The sequence below is a fragment of the Anomalospiza imberbis genome, chromosome Z, assembly GCF_031753505.1.
Source record: "Anomalospiza imberbis isolate Cuckoo-Finch-1a 21T00152 chromosome Z, ASM3175350v1, whole genome shotgun sequence".
NCBI lineage: Eukaryota > Metazoa > Chordata > Aves > Passeriformes > Viduidae > Anomalospiza > Anomalospiza imberbis.
In genome coordinates, this window is record NC_089721.1 from 31,468,801 (window position 1) to 31,486,400 (window position 17,600).

At 39.3% G+C, this 17,600-nt stretch overlaps 1 long non-coding RNA gene across 1 annotated transcript; it reads left to right on the forward strand.

The window, feature by feature from the left end:
* Positions 1–732: 732 nt before the first annotated feature.
* LOC137465124 (uncharacterized) lies at positions 733–1,649 on the forward strand. The gene is made up of 2 exons (XR_010994562.1): positions 733–965; positions 1,326–1,649. It is a non-coding gene; the product is annotated as an uncharacterized lncRNA (long non-coding RNA).
* Positions 1,650–17,600: the final 15,951 nt, after the last annotated feature.

The following is a 17,600-nucleotide window of genomic DNA, read 5'->3' on the forward strand; positions in this document are numbered from 1 at the left end:
CCTGCCTACTTCTTTATTTGCAGGCACCCCCAGGAGAAGAGATGTGGAAATCTAAAAGTCCTCCTGATATTATACCACTTGTTGCTTCTTAGAAATGTTTCTCTAAATGGGATAGCCATCACTTCCTATTAGTACAACCAGCCTTTTCAGTGATGACATTACACAACGGGCAAGACTGTGATTACTTAGAGTCATAAGACTAGTCTTGTGAATATACTCTTGTGTCCTGCTGCATTCTGAGGGGAAAGTGCTTTGCTTTGCAAAACTGCTGCAAAGATTTGAAATCTCAAGTGGACATAGAATGGTATACAGCCACTCTTAGCTCTTTGCTATCCTATTTGGTACTGTGCACCATATCTTAATCTCTTCCATGTCTATTTTTCACAGACACTATCTAGTTGGCCTTCTCATTTTGCCTTCTCAATAGAGATTGGCATAATGTTGTGAAGACTAATAAGACTTTTTCAGAGGAAGCATATTAGGGCAGTAGGGACAGGTTGTAAATTTCAGTGTCATTCCACTGGCAAGGGAGTGAACTAAAGGATAGATCATATGTGTTTGGTCTGTGGTACTCCTTCTCAATGCTTTCCAAAGTTCACCCTTTCTAAACTCCTAGCAAGGTCTTTGTCATTCAAAAATCCCTAGCTGATGTAATGCTTCCAGATGAGTGTGTCTTCATGAACTGTATGAGAGAGTATATTGCTCATAAATGACTGGAAAAGTCAGAACAGGAGATCCAGCTAGGCAGATGAGGCAGTGATGGACATTAATCACAGAAAAAGAAATCAGCAAGCACTGGATGTAGGACTGAAAGAAAGAAGTAACTACCCTCTCTCAGGTGCTTACTGTGGCATGGGCCACCTCCTTTTCTGAGAGGCCACAAGGAAACAGAGTATTTTATCTATGCTTACCCTCTTATATTAACTCCTTGAGAAAGTGGCTGACTTCCATGCAGCTCTTCAGATGTTAGATATCCATCTACCCTTCCTCTACTGCATATGAAGTGTATTTCTTGTAGTCACACTGGGGCTGTGGTGAGTAGAAGAGAAGGCACTGCTAGTGAAAGATCACCTTCAAAATTTGGGTTGTTCCTACACCAGATAGTGGGATAACTGCAGAGAACAGGAGAAATTCAGGCTGAAGCCTGAATTATATGGAGCAGCATTCATTTTAAAACTTTGCATCAGAACAAAGCATTAGCTGGGGCAGGAGTTTCTTAAAATCCTGATGTGCCTGAGCTGTTTTAGTGGATTAATGGTGAGGTATTATCAGTGAAGCTGATGCCCTCAGTTTGACTGTTTTTGTCTGATCTCCTTTCCTTCCAGCTGGATGGAATTATGGAATGCTACCTAGGCAGAAACAATATGCTTGATGCCTTTTATGGAATAATGGGTACAGATTTGCAAGTCACAAAAAAGTATTTATTCCTCCAGTGGCATTAGAATGCAAACCCATATTGTGCTTACCCTTTGCCCTGAGGAGAATTTTGTTTTTTGCAGAGGTATAGCAGAGGATTTCAGCAAGTCTTTCAACAGTGAAACTGTACAAGTGACAAGCTCTGGTAAGAGAGGGTCCACCAAGTAGGCTCATAACCACCACAAAGTAAGAACTTTGTCAAGAAAATGAAAGAATTACCCCAGAAAAAGAAACCCAAGTATCTAAATTCTTCTCTCATAGTGAAACTTAACTATTACAGTTTTAAATTGCAAAACCAGTGTTCTGATTTTGATGTGGGTTCCTCATGCTATATAGGCGTTATTGAAAAATGAAAAAGCAGCCCTCTCCAGAATAGCCCCATTCTAATCTCACTGTACAAATTGGGGAGAGATCCAAGGAAGTCAGTGACCTAATGTGGATGTAAAGTCAGAGTGAGTGAAATAACAGTCCATAAGCAGTTAACCTAGCTCCGTGGATGCCTGGGTACACAATTACTACAGCGACTCCAAAAGGAAATATGTTTGAGGAGATCACTTCACAGAATATAAGCGAAACCTTTCTCATAAAAGTTTAAATTCAGCATTGTGATGCAGTGCCTTCAGCAAAACAAGTGCATTAACAGAGAAGAGAGCAGCTTGTAAAAGAGGTGGAGTATTATCTCCTCCCCCTTGTTCTTGTCCACTGTCATGGTTGTGATAACCCTTCACCCCTTCAATACTTTCATGCTAATTTCTTTTTTAAGGTTGCCAAGAAAAATAAACAGTTGGTTTCAAATTAGCAACAACAACAAGAAAGTGAAAAATAAACCCTTGGGATATTGCTTAAAACCCAGAGGTCATAAGCCTCAAGACAATGGCTTTTGGTGCACCTGTAGTAGGAGAGTCCACATCTCAGTGGCAAATTTGTGAGTTCTGTGAGGGGTCAAGATAAGAATGATGGTGGTACAGGAGGCAAGGAGCCCTCAGACCAATTACTGCAGAATTCATCATTATTCATGATTCATGATTTGAATCTTTCTGCAGAAACTCCAGATTTAAAGTTGGCCACTGTGGTTGTGAATTGGTTCCATTTCCAGATGAACTTGCAAACCACACAGAGTATCTCCAGGCTGCTGCTGCAAACAGTATCAGAGAGCCCCTCTGTGCTAGTGTGGGCCTGCAGATTTGTCCCACAGAATGTTATTGCCTCAGGTCTTCAAAGTAGGATAATTATATTTTAAAAAAACCACCTTGCTTCTAAGTATATCTTACTAGCATGAGCTGAGTAACCCACAGATCTAGCTTTACTATTTTCCATTCCAGAGCTAGGTAAGGCTGCAATAACTTGAAGCTCCTTCCAACTGTCTCCCACCTCATATTTTTCTGTGTACAAAGAAACAACTCTCAGCTGGTTTGTTTTCCTGAAAAACCTTTTTTGACTAGCATGAGTGGAATTGATAACACAGAAAATTACTTGGGCTGTAATAACAGCATGAACATAGATGCCTTTGATGGATTTAAAAAAAAAAATTTTACTGTATTGTCAGCTGTATCAACCTGTGTCAGATCTGCCAGCTCCCTACAGATGTCAGGGGTTGCACGGATTCCAGAATGGATTATACAGCACCAGAGAAAGTCCTGTGTTAAGCAACTGAAATGTACCAGGGGTGCTGGTGCTGCTGAGGTGACAAGAAACTGGTGATACCTACAGCAGAACTAGAAGAAAGTAGAAATGAGAAATGAAAGAATGAGGAATGAGCTGGGGCTTCAAGTGTTGGGTTAAGAGTTGGGCGACCTGCATCCAGTGCCCTGTCACAAGCTCTTGAATAATAGGAGAGTAATTAAATTGTGAAATAATAGTTAAATAATCTTTCTTAATATTCTTTTTGCCATGAGTTTAACAACAAGTGTTACTTGTAGTTTCTTTCCAAGATATTTAGAAGACATTTACTTTGGGACTCCAGCTGTCACTGCATGTCTGCACAGTACAACATGGATGCTTTTACAGTTCTCACAAACAAGAGAGGGAGGACAGAGGAAACAGTTCCTTCTTCAAGTCTTCCATCTCTTTGGTCTTTGTCTGAGGCTGACTCACTGACTCTCTTTCTCTTCTAGTTAGAAAAAAAGCATGCCTGTCCTCCATTACACTTATTTCTGCAGTTTGTACTAAAAGCATTAGGATAGGTACTTATCCCTGATATCAAAACCACAGAGTCTCACTTTTTAATTTATCTCTTGATTATCTGATTTTTTTTTAAACTAGAACCCCTCCCTCCTTCTCTGATATGTTTTTCCACTTTCAAAATTGTATCTGTTGCCCTAAGTGCAGCTAAAATGAGTGAACATGTTATGTGGTGCTTCAGGGAATTCCTGAAGGATTGATTCAATTCTTCTGGGATCTGCATTCTGAGAACTGAGAGCACAAGTGCTGCAAAACCGGTTTGTGATTCAAACCCAGACATTAATATATATTAATGTGTGTGTGTGCATACATGCATGCATGTGTGCATGTTAAGGGAAAAATAAAGGTTGACTCAAAGAAAGAAAATCAGAGGAAGAATAAAGGACCTGGCTCCTGAGGGTTTTAGGATATGTTTTTTTTTAAGTGAAAGCTAATGGAATCCAATATTACTGCTGAAACCTTGTCATCCTTGCTATCACTGAGAGCCTTTGAATAAGCTAAATCTTTAATCAGTGTAGCCTAAGACCCCAATGACTATGTGTAAAAGTGTTAGTCCAGATAAATCCTTGAAGGTTTCAAAGATTTGAAGAGCACTGGCACTTTTCTGTGTAGTGCCTGCCCTTTGTCCTTTTCTCCATGATGTCATTATTGAAGTTTTACACTCACTATGCAAAGTGTAAGTTGACATTGACAGTTTCAACACTTTCACATTGACTCTGGAGGATTGTTAGCTTTGAAGCTATTTGGCCTTGAGCAGTGAATTCTTTTTTTGAGCTCATACTGGCTTATAATATCTGAGAAGGTTTGCATCAGTATAGCCCCAGCTTGAATTATGAGAGAAGGCTGGTTTCCAACTTGGAACTGATACCCACATGATAGAAATAGAGAACATTATACCATTTCAGATGGGCAGAAAAGTCAATGTTCCTGAATCCCCCTGGGATGCAACAATGAGTTTTCATTTTATCACAGTTAAAGCAACATCAGCAGCATGGCTTTTCTTGTAATCAGAACTCTGAAAAGCAGTTAGACTTGGAACTATCTTTTGCCCTGTAATCTGTTTGTTATTAGGCTTTTTGGAAACATCTACATGGGGCCAGAGGCATATTTCATATCAGTGTAATTTAATTCAAGGATTTTATGAAAATAAAAATAAAATGCTATGTAGTGATTTAGACACATTGAATATCAAAGCACACAAGCACTAACAAGCACCACAAAGAAAGTGAGCTGTTCAGACACTTACTCATATGAGTTGTCCCATGGAATTTTATCAAGATGACACACATAAGCAAAGATTTAAAGACTGGGTCCAAAGCCTAAGGCATTAGTGACCGGTAGGTTTTGAGACTCCTCTAGCTGCAAGCAAAGAGACTTCTCTACATGTCTGAGAACCTTGGAGGTGCGAGACCCCAGCATCTTCAAGAATAAAGGTCTGTTGTAACAGGAAGAACTGTGGGAGAGAAAATCTTGCAGGAGTTGTGAGCTGAGTCTGTATCTGTCCTTAACAAAATTTCTAGTTTTTCATGCATTTCCTGGCAAGCATAAAACATGATAGTAGGACATTCAGCTACCTGAAAATTTCTAGCTCAGGAGGTGAAATACCATCAGCTCCCATCCTTGCATAAAAATGACATCTAGAGGTTCAAAATACAGTGTTCCTTTTTGAAGTTCTCAACAGACCATATCAAGATAAACCCAGCCGAAAAATTGAAAGACCATGAATGGAATTAAATTTTATTGTTTCTATATACCTGTTTCAGTCTTTTAATTAAGGATGAAAACAAAGTCACTAAATCAGGACAAAAAATTTATATTTTATATTTATATTTTGTATATTTAGCTTCAATCCTTTAGACAGGTATTGTGAGTAGTCAGAGAGCTTATTTAAACAGTTTGCATCTCCTGTATAGTCAGAAGCATAGCTATCTTGAGCCCTTCTCCTGAAATGTCTTGAATCAGTGAAAAATTTTGTTGGATTTTTTAACTGGCAACATTTGGCCATTGCTAATCCCAGAGCTATGCACAGAACACATAAAATTTTAGGGTTTGAGAAGGTACCAAAACCTGAACACAGAAACAGTTGTATGAATAATAGATAATTCTTCCATTGAACTTTTGGCTGTGGTTGATTCTCTCTGCCCTCACATCCCAGCTGTTGCCTTCCCCCTTGCAGTCTGGATTCAGGCAGGCAAAGTCTTGCAGCTCACTTGATCCCTGTGAGTGACACAGGGTGTGTCCCTCAACAGTGACACAAGTCTGTCTTGGGACTTCCCCACTTGAGCTGGGGTCAAGTTCAACCAGTGGATGCATGGGAATGACCACACTGGGTTGACACTGATTAACAACAGTCTTCAGGGAGAGGTGCAACAGGGAGTCTTCTCAGTAAGAAGAGAGATAGTAAGAGTTGTCAAAACATGCATTTCAGCCCTCTAAAAGAAAAGGTTCTTTCATTTTCCCTGGTCAGTTCCACTAGCAGAAGCTATGCGGGATTCATCCTCAGATGAAGCAACTTCTGTAACCTGCTCATCAAGATGTGTGGGCAGAGCTTCTTGTGCTCCTGAGCTTCAGTCTCTAGAGTTTTCACATCCTTCTTTTTTGTCTGGAGGTCAATCTTCCCATATATTATTTATACTTATAATTTAGGGGATTCAAATTTAACAACCAGTCTTAAAAGGCAACTCCATTTTCTGAGTTCTGGACGTAAAAAAAAGGCATTTCCAAATATTTCTCTGTTTTTCTCATGCTGTCTTGCAAGGACAAATAAATGAATGATATTAACAAACACTTGAGTAAAGGAATTTTTCTTATTTTGGCCAAAGAAACCCACATGAAAGGCAATAATCTTACATTAATATATAGTGTCTGTAAGGTATGAAACGCTCATCAATAGTATTATAACTTCAATCAATTTCATCTCTGAAACTGCTTAAAACTTCCAGCAGTGAAAATATGAAGAGAAGTTAATTTACTGATTTTGCTGGGCTCTTTTCTCCTCAAGCTGTAAACTTATGTGTAAGGTAATGGGTGGACTTTTTGAAGGACAGATGGAATTTGACGAATTTTGAGAGTGCAAATAGGTACAAAGAAAAAATACAGTCTTAATCAAGTATAATCTTATTCTTATTAAAATGGTATAAAATGATAACATGCATTTTATTTAACTCTTTCACTTTCATACCAGAAAAAAATTAACTGAAGCTGAAAGTACTTCAACCCTCAGTCAGTATAAAATGCCCTAAATCACTGAAATTAGAGGGCTAGTACTGAATTTCACCCACATAGGTAAGGTGGAGCAATTGTACTGAATTATTCTTGTATTGTGTACAACCTGTGGTACTTCTCTACTAGTGCTCTGGAGTCTGCTGGTGTTACTGTATTTATAAATTGCTTCTGGCTACCTACTCAGTAAGTCACCAGAAATGTAACAAAAATCAATATAAGAAAAAAAATTCTTGTTGCCGCTATGATTTTCTTCTACTTATATATAACCTAAAAGGTTCACAGGAAAACTACTTCTGAATCTTCAAATCATAACTTTTCTTTGACATATGGACTCATTTTACTTTGAAGTAGAATCATTCTAAGACACAGTTTTAGTCTGCTTGGTTTACTGGTGCTTTTGTGGGCACAAAATATTCACGTCTTTGTTCTGATAAGAGCCACTGTTCTCATGTGGTAAGTGACAGTTCTTGGAGTGGCTGGGTTAAAACTTGTCTTAAAGTGTCCTGATTTGGCCCAATATGATTCTGGTCTGGGACCTAGCTGCTGATTGGTAAAGTTTATATAAGGCAGGGTAGTGTGTCAAAATCCTTAGGGTAAATATTCTCCTCTTGGTAGGTTAAAAATTAAAGTATTTGTCAGATATGGACTTATTAATATGTATATGTTGTTGAGAGCTACAATAAGATTCCTATTGATTTTCTATGACAGCTACTATATCATTTGCTACCAAAACTCTTAGTCAGTTGCTCAATGATTTCTCTCATGTCCTAGTGAAATATTTTGGTACAGAACAACAGTCCCCCTATAACTATTTAATGCATCATTCCCACAGATGGAGGCTGGGCAAATGAGTAAAAATGAACAATAGTGAACATTTCTCAGCTATCAATGTGGATTGACACCACCCCAGACTTAAAAAAACGCATTTTCCACAAACTCCCAACCCTTCCTCAAAAGAGAGAGGATCATTTATTTATTTTATTTTCCCCACAATACATTTGTGAATGGCAAAGCAGCATGAAAAATAGAATGGAACAGACACTGACTGAGGCAAGGTTCTGAGGGGCTTGTATCTGGATTATTTGAGCTCTAGTGCATCTTTGGGAGGTAGAAAAGCAATTTGAAGTGGGTGTTTAACAGTCAGCTACCTTTACTCTAAGCACAAAGAAATTAATGAAAATTAATTACCTTAGAGACAGAAAAAATGTGGATTAAATTTGAGTTTTTCATCATCTTGCCATTTTTAATAGCTAAGTGGTGTGAGCGTGGGGCAGAAGACATCTGAAATATTTACAGAGCTTGGGAATAGCAAAGGGAGCAAGATAGGATAGAAGGTTAATGCCATCTTTAATATGGAAAAACTACTCTCTTCCTGTGACACATGCCTTTGGGATAATCTTGATAAATGCATGAGTATGATCAAAATGTCAGCCAGACTTTCATTAGTTTCTGTCTCTCCCTTGAATGGTCTTCCTCAGTCTAGAAGTTGCCTGCAAGAGTCTAGAAGTGGAGATTATCCAGATTACACAGCTACAAGGACAGTTTTTGGAGAGGAGCAAAAGATATTTCTAATTCTCTTTCACACCTGTAACACTAATGAGAACTATTAAGTTCTCACTGTGTGCATGTGCATACATATAGTCTGACACCCATTTTGGGATCATGCTACACAGGATACATGTTGCATCAACCTAATGACTGCAGTGTTTGGCAAAGCTGAAATTTTGGCTAGAAGGGTATTTTGTTGTGTTTAATACCATAACTGTAAATTATGTCTCTAACTTATCTTTTTTCACTGTTTCTAGTTAAGAGTCCTGCTGGTTTATTCCATTTTGTAGCATGATTTCATAAGAATATTTACCATACATTAAAGTAGTAGAAGGGACATAGTAAGAGGAAAGCTTACCTAGGATCTTTGCAGAGCCCTGAGTGGCCCTTAGTTGACAGTCTCCAAATATTAGGGACTTCCCTGAGAGAGGATCTTCCCCTCCTGAGACAAAACAGCCTCTTACATTATTTGGCCTAAAAGGTCTCTCTGTGTTCTACTCTGACAATCCACCTGCCTTGTCTGGACAGGGTTTATCTCATGTATTTTCATTGAACTCTTAGGTTATACTTGAGGGGCATCAGAAAAAAACAAACAGGAGAAAACTTTTAAAGCAGGCTCCTTGTTAATACCATAGCAGTGGGAATTGGTTGCATCTGCCTGCTGGACACTCATAGATCACATACAGCCTTGCTGGGATACCTGAGAAGACATTCTTACTACTTTCCTCTACCTGCATGGAAGCCTTGTGAAGGACTTGTTATTAGATAAACAAATATCATAAGACTGTCTCTAAAAGTTTTGTAATATTTATAGTGCCAAATTCTTGAGGTTGCCTTATCCCTGACCTGTACAGTCAGTTCCTGAAAAATAAGGATCTCTTGAAGTTTTTCTTATTCCAGATCCTAGTCTCCCCTCAAAATCCACATTGCAAAAATTTAACATATCAATGGAGTAGTGAAGCACACTTAGAATTTCCTAGCCACTGCCCTCAGCTATCAGTGAAAATTTTGTGGATGCTTTATAAATTTACCTTTTTAAGTAATAATAATAATGATGATGATGATTATAGTGTTATTTCTTAGTGTTTTGCATTACAGGTCAGCTGGCCCCTGGATCAATGGGTACACTGTATCGGTTGCATGACAGAGAGATTTTTCTAAATAAAATTTGGATTCTTCTCACAACAAAGAGAGAGAGTCAGAGTGTGCCCAACAGTTCCCTGGCACACAAACAAAAGCACAAAGGAATCACAGGACCAAAGGAAAGGGAGAAGATATCTGAGAAAGAACGCAGAAGCTGAATTTGCTGCAAATCCATAGAGCAGTGTTTTGGCATTATAGAAGATGTATAGAAAGATGAGAAGCTTAGAAAAAAAGTTGTGGCAATGAATCTTGGAGCAAAGTGCAGAAGAGGGGGCCAAATACAAGCAAAGTGTTGGTAGTAAAACTGACCAAAACACAGTGGAATAGTAGTCTCTGGAGGAAACTGAGAAAATAGGGGAATGAAAACAAGAAATGGTGCTTTGAGGAAAACAAAGTGGATACCTGCATATATCTACATATGTCAAACAAAGGAGTGTACCTCTTCCTTATCTGTGTACACACAAAAGCCAACAGTCCAAGCCAGAGTTTCTGTCAACATGGTTATTATATACAAGAAGGGATGAGAGAGTTACAGTGCATTAGAACAAAAATATAGAGGGAATTTCTAAAGACAGGGATCACATACTTCTCACAATAAAGCAAACAAGGCAACTGGCAGAGTTCTATAGGGAAAATGACATCACTGCAGATTTTTAGGGATAATCATTTAACTGGATTAGCCCCAAAGTGCTGTGTCTAAAATCAGCATCCCTGTCTCTTTATGTACTCCAGATGAAACACATTAGCAGAAATATGGCAAGGGACATTCACAATGCACTGTTCTACATTATCAGCATTTTTTACAAATCTGCAATTAGTCTAAAGGGCCTGGGTAAATTAGGCCTCTTGATAAATGAAGCACCTAGACAGGTCTCAGATTTATTGGATCTAGCTGTTCTGCTGTCCAGAGCCTGTCAGCTAGGCTGTGGAACAGAGATGGTACAGTGAGACAGTGTATGAAGCCAACATACCTGCAAACTGCTGAGCAAATGGTGAAAAGCCCTGACTAGTGTTGCTGGCTGATTAGATTTGAAAGTATCTGCCAGGAATAGTGTAAGTTTTGGGAGAATGAATGAAGAAGTTAAGAGATTCTCTTTAAAATTAGGTATATATTTGTGAAATCCTCTGATATTATAGTGGCAGGGACACTTAGTACCTGAGACAGAGATGAACAAAAATGTACAATCAGAGAGAATTGGGGGGGGTGGGGGGCAGGCCACCAAGGGAAAAGAGAGGGAGAGGAACACTTACTGAAGACAAAGCTAGTATTTTTGTATTGTACAAATTCCGGAGAACAAAGGATGCAACATTATTAACTCTTTTCCTTACCCTGATCCTAAAAAAGTTCATCTGAGAGGTGAATATTTGCACTCCTGAAGAGAAGACTGGTAGTTTTTGTTACTTTTCACCTCCAGGGTAATTTTAAAGAAAACAGTATATACTATGATAGGGCATCTTTGATACATGCAGCTATTTGCTTACATGTGCAGCCTGCTCCTAGCTATTTTAATACCTCCCCAGAGCTAACTATCACACAATAAAGTTGCTGTCACTGGGAAGTAAAAAAAGTCTGGAGGGAAGGAGTTATAGGGAAAGTCCAAAACATTCTTATTTATATCTTGAGATCATCTTCAGTGATTTCCATCTACAGTGTGACAACACCTGCCAACTCCTCTGCTTTTGCTCTTGCTGAACTCAGCTGAACAAGCCAGTTAGGATTTTCCAGCAGATGTTCAGATGTTTCTCTTCTCCCACTCTCTTTGTTGCCTTCTGTCTTTAAAAGTCCTGTAGGATACAGGCTTGCAACTGTACCTAGTTTCTCAGAAATAGACGACATCTGAAGTTTAGCTTATCGCAGTGCTCAGATCAGCACAGCTAATAATTGAGCATAAAGACACTTTATATTGGTTGTGAAAAACGGGAAGAGCAGTAGAAGAAGTTAAAATGTCTGGATCTGTTTGTTTCTGAAGGAAGTGCAGAGGGCTGCCACTCCTGTCTGACTTCTTCTTTGCTCCCTGATCACTCAGCATTCTTTAGTAAACCCACATTGATTTCCCTGTCAATAGTGTTTCCTCCAATCACAAAGAAACCATCAGTGCCAAATAAATGGCCAAGTGTTTTCCAGCAGCACACTTGGCTAATCCACCTTATAAAAAGCTTACTTTGCTGCTGCATCTCTCTCCTTTCAAAATAGTACACTCTATGTGATCTTAGAAGAAAGAAAGAAATCTCTTGTGCCTACCAGGGACCTAAATTCACACTGGAAGTGCACAGTGTATCCAATTACACTGCAGTTTGATCCTGCTACTTTTCAAGACCTTCTAAATTATGGAATTAAAATGGTTTAGTGGAAAAAAGGACTGGTGACACTAGCAGTGTTAAGAATTTAGAATGTGCCTTCTCATATATTAAAAAAGGCTCTTTGAATGTCATCAAAGAGATTTAAGATTTTTTATTTCTTTTTAAAGCTGTTTTAAAACTGATTAGGCTTTTTAGAATATGTCTGTCTCTTGCTCTCTCTCTTTTCCACTGCCTTTTCTCCCAAGTCTTCCCTCCTGCTGATTAATCAAACTTTTCTTTGTTAACATAGGGCACTTCTGCCAAAATATTATCATTTTGCCAAAGAATGAAGCAGGCAGCCGAGCACTGAGACCTGGCACTGTTTTGTTTTAAGGTCTCCTAAATGCTGTAGGTGTAAAATGACTAGAGAGAATCAGCACTTTTCCAACTACTTAGTCCTTCCAAAAACAACAAAAGCGCCTGACACTATTCTCACCAAAAAAAAAATTTTAAAAGTTTAAGATTTTTTTTTTTAATAGGGAAGATACAGAGGGAAGCTAAAAGTTTTGATGCACTTTTCAAGTCCTGTGCACTTGAAAATCATAAAGGAACTTCCTTGGCAAATGTCTGTGGGTTTTTCAGTGGGGAGGTGAAGTGAGATGTATGTCTGTTTGTCCATTTGTGAATGAATGTGCACTTATCCATGTTGAGGCTGAGGGCATCTGCATCGATGCATCCTAGCCTATGCTGCACCACCCTAAAAATGTTGATATTCACCATTTGAAAGAAATTAGTGGGGCTGTTGTCTTTACAGTATTCCCTATGTTGAAAATTCTTACAATAATAAATACTAATTGCTTTCAAAAGGCAAATTGGAGCCACTGCATCTGGGTGGTGTTCCTTCATGTGAGCACGAAGGCACATATATCTGTGGGTGTAGAGATATATACCTGTATATCTGGATGTGTGTGTATGCATGTTTGTGTGAGCACATGCGTAGATGTGAGTCTAACATAAAACACACGGCCATGCCTGCCAGAAACAGAAAGATTCCGCATGTTAGTCCTGTCCAGGAAAGAAAATCAGAGATAAGGTGACTTACAAAGGGCTAAAGAGAGAGAAAAGCTGACAGGCCATCCTGCAGTATCTGAAGGGAAGAAAGCACAGTCTTGTAGTTCAGACACAGAACTGCATATGGCCAGCTCTACGTGCTGGGACCAGTCTTGCAGGAACAAGTCCCATGCTGGAGACAACCTGGCTGTCAGGGACATTCACCAATACACTGGGACTATGACAGAGAGTTTTCAGCAGCCTTGATCATCATCAGGAGGAAAGCTGAAGACATGCCTGATTTTTTTCCCAAACAAGGATGTGAAGTTGGCAATGAAAAATAAAGTGTCTACACTTAGTAGTGCTTCCTTAATGGTCTAGCTGATGACCTTTTTCCACCATAGAAGATCTCCTGAGGGTAGCTCTAAGGCTCTGTTCATAAATGCTTATCAAATATATTGACATTCTCAGCTGCTCTGAGCTAAGTTTCAAAATGTTCTCACTCCATGAGGGATGGGCTGCTAACAAGCCTGTATCTCTTCTCACACCAATGTAAATCAGAAGCAACACTGCAACAGTCAGTGAAAGCCATGGTGTCATCAAATTGGAATGAGCAAGGGTAAAATCATGCCTGATTCTTCTTGTCAGTTTACAGCTAAGTTGGAAATCACATGCTTAGCCCTAATTGAACAGTTCTAAATAAAACGGAGCTTCAGTTCAGCTTATTCAAACCCCACAGTAAAAATTAACCTAGCCTGCACTGTCAGCAATAATCAGGTAAAATCCTGTGGGATTTTACCCACAGGAAAGTTGCAGATGAAAAAAAAAAACCCACATCCTCCCAGTGAGGATGGTATTACCCTCTCTGAAGTATCAGAAGCTGGGATCAGAGCTCACCCTTAGGACTATGGCTCCCAGAAATGCATAGCCCTTGCACAATTCATCCACTGCTCTGTAAAATCCAGGGCAAGATATGCTGTGGCTGTCTCTGGCAGCTGTGTTAGGCCAAACAATGAGTGCTTTAGAAAATCATCCTCACATCTGTGAATAATAATTGGAACACAGATTGGGGACGGCTCTCCAGCACAACGTCTCTCTGCAGGGAGGCTTGCAGTTTCGTGCAGTGAGAGAGCAAGCGGGAGGTCTGTCAACTCCTGGAAGACCCATTCTTGGAGATTCCAGCTTGCTCTGGTTTGGCAGGAGAGGAGATGGCCATGAGCCCTCTGGGTTGGCAGGGCTAATGCTGAGTGGATTTTCAGAGCTCTGCTGAGTCTTGAAGCTGCACCATGCAGGTAGCCCTGCCATACAGAAATTCAGGAGGGAGCCATTGAAGGGCAGACACCCTGCCTGGTAGTGTGCTCCCTAAGAGTAGCACCAGTGTCCTCCTTTTGCAGAAGGAATCTGGGGCCCGCAGTCCCACTGTCACCCCAAGCAAGGCACAGCTCTTGCATGAACTCATGGGGAGTCTTTGTGTGACAGCAGAGGATGAGCAACCCTTCTCCATTTCAATGTGTGGGTACTCCAACACCTCAGCTTGTACCAGGTCAGGTTTAGGTTAGATATCAGAGAAAATTTCTTCACTGACAGGGTGGTTGGGCATTTGAACAGGCTGCCTAGGAAAGTGGTGGAATCACCATCTGTGGAAGTGCTCAAAAGGCATATGGCACTTGGGGATATGGTTTAGTCTTGAACATGGCAGTGTTAGGTTACCAGCTGAAGTCAATGATCTCAGAGGTCTTTTCCAACATTAACAATTCCATGATTACATGGTACGACATATTTCCAACTGTGTTTGGAATGTAAATTGTGGGGGGAAAGAGCTTTGCATGAGATACTACTAATTTTTTGGTAAGAAAGAAGCCTCAGAAACACTTAAGTGACCTACTGTGCGTTCCTCTGATGTTGTCACTGTCCCTATAAAACCTACTTGCTTCCCTCTTGGCCTCCCTGTGTCTTTGCTGGCATTGACTTTAGACACTAGAGCCAACAGAGTCTTTGTATCTCCCCCATTTAAAGTACTGTAAAACATGACCGAACAGGGAATATCAGAGGCTGTTAAACATGCTTTAAAAGTTCTTTAATTTGATGTATCATGATAACTGCACTTTAATAAAAGCAATCTCTGGTCTTAATAGCCATACAATAAACTGTTATTTATATGAGTCAATGTGCCTGGCTGAGCCTTTCAGGTGTGCCCCAGACATTGAATCATTGGAGCAATCCAGAGGGAGGATGTTGTCTGACAGAACCCAAACAAGGCTTATAAACAGGTGCCATTTTGCCTAGCTGCATCTAGGGGTATGCTGGCTATATTAAGCGCCTGGCACAACATGGCACTTTCAGTGCTTTGATTTATTTCAGTATTACATTTAATTGTTTCCTTCTTGCCGAAGCTTTAACATGTAATGCTTGTAAATATAACCTGCGCCCTCCATATGGCATGCTGGTTTTCCATTTTCAAATGCAATCGTCCTGGAATAATGACTGTGGTATAACTCAATTTGAGTTCTGCTGCTGGGGACTTTATTACATAATGCTTTCTAATTGACCCTCATAGTTTAATAAGACAGAACATTTCACCAGAACATTGACAAAAGTTATTAATTTTCACTTCAGCAGAGACCAGTGTCCCAATTAAATCCCATGATAATGCCTGACTGACTGACTGACCTCATTATGGCTAATGCTTATTAGTCCTGCAGAGAGGATAACATCACACACTGTTAAAATGGCTAAATGAGCACATACAACTATTCAGCATGATTATAATTTACATACATGACTAATTTTACTCCACCAGTCCTTGTCTGGTGAATCTAATGCTGTAAACTCTTGTCACACAACAAGATAGCTGCTGAGAATTTTGAACCTATCATAAAAACAGACCTGAAGTGTTTTAAAAGAAAAAAACACCCAGTTAAATCCTGCCTGCCTTTTTGAAAAACAGTTGTAAGTACTCACACTATGTGTATTTCAATTGGTAATGTGCTTATGCATGTTTCTTTTTAAAGAGTAATTACTTCATTTTCTTTACTGAACTAAAAAAATGGCCAAGATCAAACTTTTCTGAAAGCATTTTTAAGTGCCTTACAGTTTAACTGCTCTTCCTTTTGAAGGGCTGTGATTTTGCATTTTCTTAGGAAATGTTAAAATATAGTGTACATAGCAATTTTGCATTCATCAGAACCTTTCTCTCTGCCTCTTTTAACAGTTAATCTCCAGGAAATCACTTGAGCTAAAATCCTTTATTAATATGCTAAAAACTAGAGAAAGCACAAACTTTAAAAAAGTCACCTGTTTTGACAGAGACCTTCTGAAAGAATGGCTGTATTTTTCATGTGCTTTTAAGAAGAATTAGGGTAGATGAGTACAGTGTAAGGAGTTCTTACATCCTTTCACTATGGTTTTAAGTTGTTATAAATACTTACATTGCATGATATGAAGCACGTACCAATACTCCATCTTCAAGATGTTCTGCGAGTTTATTGCATCCTTTTCCCACAGGACTGTATATTTGACAAAGAACAACAGTGAAGGCCTGTCTCCCAGGATTTGATTTGTTCAGAGGCAGGGCAGTGTGAACTTTCAGAAGAGAAGTTGACAAGACAGGACAAGACTCATAGATGCAGGTAGATGAAGATAAGTAGAAACACCCACTATCGCACATACACACATATGCAATCTCACCAGGGCCAGGTGATGGCCTAGATTTTCAGGTTAATAAGGTTAACTTTTTCAGACACACCTCAACAACACCACAGTCTGTGTCCCCTTGTCTTCCAGTAAGATTTATCTTATAATAGTGTGGCCTCTTGAAAAAGTACTTCCGAGCCTGGTGAGAATTGGCTCAGAGGTCATTCTTTTTTAAAATGACCATAAAAGCAAAGCCAAGGTCAGCCAGAGAAGTTGCTGTCACTGCATAAAGACTGTGCGCATGAGAATGGCTGCCAGGGAAGAGTCCCTTTCATTATATCCATTCTTTCCTCCTTTTTTTCAGACATATCACATTTTCATTCATAAATCCCTTAACTCATGACACTGGGTTGAGTCTTTCAGCCCTGTTTTCAACCATGTTTTCAGCATTCATTGCTTGCAGTCACATACCTCACACCAGTGCCTTCAATATGCTTCTTGCGCAATCCCCATCTTAATCACATTTCATCTTCTGTCATTACACCTTGGAAAGGAATATAGCTGACATTGTCTATAAAAATGAAGTGCAAACACAGCAGAAAATTAACTCTCAGACATATACAATAGGTGTTTGCATGGTTACAACTGAGCAAAGAATTTGGCCCAGCATGTTTGTAAATAAAACCTGGAAAGTGCTGTGAATTGCTAATTATGTTAATAGTGTATTCTTAATTTAAAAACAAGTATTTGTCTTTTGCCATTTAACTGTCATGTTTCATTTTCAGTTCTGTGTTCTGTTCACTAACAGTGTGATGAGACATAATATGGCATGATCCTTCACTATGTAAAATAAGCCAAGTAATTGTGAATGCATTAAAGAAACATCTGATCACACCATGGATTATGTAAACAATTATTTCAATCAGAAAATATTTACTGTAAAACAGATCTTCAGTCCTAGTAGAAATCTTCTCCATACTCTATTTTGCTGTCACTTTGAATTGTTGTTTTCAATGAGGGAGGGAGGGATGGAAGAAGGGAGGAAAACAAAATGAGTACAGATAAAGGACAAAAAGGACTGTCTGGAAGCTACATACATTGAGGAACAGAAGCAACTATAATGC